Raw genomic sequence first — 3727 nt, 5'->3', positions numbered from 1 at the left:
TGTTCTTTTGCATCTGGCTTCTTATGATCCAAATATTGCTTTTGAAAATCATCCAGGCTATTATATGTATTATCAGTTCATTTTTATTGCTGACTTGTATTCCATTGTATGAATATTCCACAGTTCGTTTATTCTCCTCTTGATGGACATTTTGGGTAGTTTCTAGTTTGGGGCTATTATGAATAAAAATGCTATAAACATTCTAGTAAAAGACTTTGTGGATATATGCTTTCGCTTCTTTAGAGCATAAATCTAGGAGTGGAACTGCTGGTCCATAGAAGAGATGTTTGCTTAACTTTATTAGAAATTGCCAGAGTTTTCCCAGTTGTGGTTGTACCATTTTACATTCCTATTAGGAATAAATGAAAGTTCTAGTCAACTCACATCCTTACTAGCACTTGGTATTATTAGTCTTTTTATTTTGCCCAATCCTAGTAGTTATAAAGTAGTATCTAATGAAGATTTTAATTTGTGTTTCCCTGTAACTAATGACATTGAGCAGCTTTTTGTGTGCTTATTGGTCATAAAAGGAGACCTGGTAGAGCTGTGGTTAAGTGCTCAGTTGTAAGATCAGCAGTTCAAACCCACCAGCTGCTCTGCTAGAGAAATATGTGGCCGTCTGTTTCAGTAAAGATTACAGCCTTGAGAACCCTATGGGACGGTTCTACTCTGTCCTGTGGGGTCTCTATAAGTCAAAATCCACTTAACAGCAATGAGTTTGGTTTTTGATTTATTCTGTTTTTTACCCATTTGTCTATTCTTATGCCAATTTCATACTGTCTTAATTACTGTGGCTTTATAGTTAATCTTAAAATTTGGTACTGTTAGCCTTCTAAATTTGTACCTTTTTTTTCAAGCTGGAAGAAGATACAGAGTCCAGAGATAGATCCATGCATATATGGTCAACTGATGTTCCACAAAAGTGCCCAGGTAATTCAGTGGGCGAGATGATAGTCTTTTCAATAAATGGCACCAGAACAAATGCATATTCCTATGCGGGGGGAAAAAAAAGAGCCTCGACTCTTATCTTGCATTATGTAAAAAAATTAACTCACAATGGAGTACAGAACTAAATGTAAAACTCAAATCTATAAAAGTTTTAGAAGAAAACTTAGGAGAAAAATCTCTGTAACCCTCAGGTAGGCAGGGACTTTTAATATAAGACACAAAAAAGCATGAAACATACAATAAAAAAAATGATATATTGGATTTCATCAAACTTAAAAGCTGCTGTTTGGAAAACACTGTTCAGAGAATGAAAAGAAAAGCCATAGACCAGATGAAAATAACAGCAATGTCCACTCAAAGACTTCCAGAAGAATGTTCATAACAGCTTACTTATAATAGCCAGGATCTGGAAACAACCCAAATATCTGTCAAAAGGTGAATGATAAATAATGGAATACTACTCAGCAGTAAAAATAGAATAAATTGCTGGTATAATAATAACGTGGATGAAGCTAAAAACGTTACTGAATGGAAGCAGTCGGGCCCAAAAGAGTATAAATTTAGGATTCCATTTATATGAAGATCAAATACAAGCAAAACTGGGGACCAGTTGTTGCCTCTGAGGGACTGGAAGAGGGCACAAAGACACTTTCTGGGGTTTCAAAATGTTCTGTATCTTGATTGAGGTGGTGGTTACCGGGTCTACATATTTATTAAAACATTTGATTGTACACTTAAAATCTGTGTATTTCCTTGTATGTGCATTTTGCCTTAGCTTAAAAAATTGGTAAATTTGACAAAGATTCTAGCTTAGGCCCATGTCCATTCTTCTCTTCTTTCACAATAATAGAGATTTATCTGATGTCTTAGGTCATTTCAGTGGTGTTCTTGTAAATATTTAACTTTCAGCTCTCCAGAAAAGAAAAAAAGCCCTGTTTTGTAATGTTTGCTGATTTTTGTGGGGTAAGTACTTCTACCACGGCCAGTTTCAAGATACCAATATGACATTACTGAATGTGGAGTTGGGAAGAGATGTATACTATTATATAGAATTTTTATCAAACAGCTACAATAGATCTAAATAACCTCAAAGCACAGGTAATAATAAAATATAGTAAAACAATTGAGAAGTGATGACTTTTGAGTATTTATTACCTTTGTTTTTAAATATAATTTAATTGTTGGCTGTATCATTTAATTCTTAATGGCTGTGTTTAACAACCAGTTCACAAAATTCCTGAAAATTAACAAATAACTCTCACAAACTGGAACAAACCAGTTCTGGCACCCACTGGTCATTCCCTACAAGCAAATTCTGAGATTCATGTTTAAGTAACTTATTAAGGGAGCACCTTGGGAGAAACTTCTATGGGTGTAAGGGAAGCAGGATAGGGAAGAGAAAGACGTTTAGCAAGGATGTAATTGCAGATGAAATCTAAGCTTAGCTTGATCCTGTGGAGATCTTTGGGATCTACTTTACTCTGAGTTTGTCCATACATAAGGCAAGGATCTGGATTGTGTGCTCCTGTACCAGTAAATTATTGGCTACTTGCTGATCAGGGGTGAAGTAGGATATAACTCCCAGTCACCTTCTGCAATGCAGCTCCAAGTGCCCAAAGGAAAGCCTCCTGAGAAGGATGCAGGTGTGAATCCTTAGTAGCAACACCCAGAGTACCTGGGGGTATTGACACCCTAAACGATAAATCCCAAGGAATCTGGGTGAATACCAACAATGCCTGATACAACTAAGTATATCTAGGGCCACCCACCTAAAATTATCTTTCCCAGCTTCCCTTGAAGCTTAGAATGACCATGTGTTTAAGTTAGTTTCCATTAGATGTAAGCAGAAGCGATGTGTGCTGTTTTGAGGTATGTCCTTCAAAGGAATATGAATGTGCTTTCTTGGCCCTTTATCCTTCCCAAAGGCTGGACGACGAGAAAGATGGAAGAGCCATCCTGAACCCAGAGATGTATATCCATGTTAAAAGTGGCAGAACCTGACTTGGGTTGCCTACATTTGGATTATTAAGTAAGAGAGAAATAAACTTCTTTCCTGTTTAATCCATTGTATTTTGGGGTCTCTCTGTTACCACATTTTAGCTTGTATTCTAACTAACACAGTGAGCAAAGAAACAATAACAAACATCTAAAATCATCACTGTATAAAACAATAATAATTTCTAACTTGTAGGTTTTTTTCTTTCTTTCTTTTCCCCCTCCGGAGTAGATCGTCAGGCCTTTCTTCCAAGGTGCCTCTGGGTGAACTCGAACTGCTGAAATTTCTGTTAGTAGACAAGCACATTAATTGTTTATACCACCCAGTGACTCTCATTGGAGAAAGGAAGATTCTTTTCACCAGATATCTCTCTACTTCTTCTCCATGAACTAACTTGGAGGGTTTTTTTTTTTTTTTTTAAAAAAAGCAAGCAGGACTAACCTAAGCAGGGTGAGAGTGTATCTGGAAGAACAAAGAATATAGCCACTACAGAAAAACAATAACAATGACAAAACAATAATTATTTGTACACGACCTGGCTGTCAACATAAAAAACTCAATAGAATCTACAAACTATCAAAATTGATAAAATAATTTGATATGATTGTGGGATAAAATAACCATATAAAAGTTGCTTTTCTGTACAACAACAATTATGAGTTAGGACATTATATTTATATTCAGAGTCAGGAAAGATTATTTTAAAAATAACATTTACAGCAGTAACCAACAATATAAGATTCTTAAAAAATAAGTCTAACATAAGATGTGCATGACTTCATG

The 3727-nt window shown here is 35.6% G+C and overlaps 1 protein-coding gene across 1 annotated transcript in view; it reads left to right on the top strand.

Annotated features, from left to right (window-relative positions):
- The window catches only part of LOC101361395 (serine protease 42), a 45026-nt gene that overhangs the window by 11914 nt on the left and 29385 nt on the right, over positions 1-3727 (top strand). The gene's annotated exons all lie outside the window — the stretch shown is intronic.

This window comes from Trichechus manatus, unplaced genomic scaffold (assembly GCF_000243295.1).
Source record: "Trichechus manatus latirostris isolate Lorelei unplaced genomic scaffold, TriManLat1.0 scaffold00001, whole genome shotgun sequence".
In the NCBI taxonomy this organism is placed as follows: Eukaryota; Metazoa; Chordata; class Mammalia; order Sirenia; family Trichechidae; genus Trichechus; species Trichechus manatus.
The sequence above is the reverse complement of the archived record's forward strand: the minus strand, read 5'-3'. Positions and strand labels throughout refer to the sequence as shown.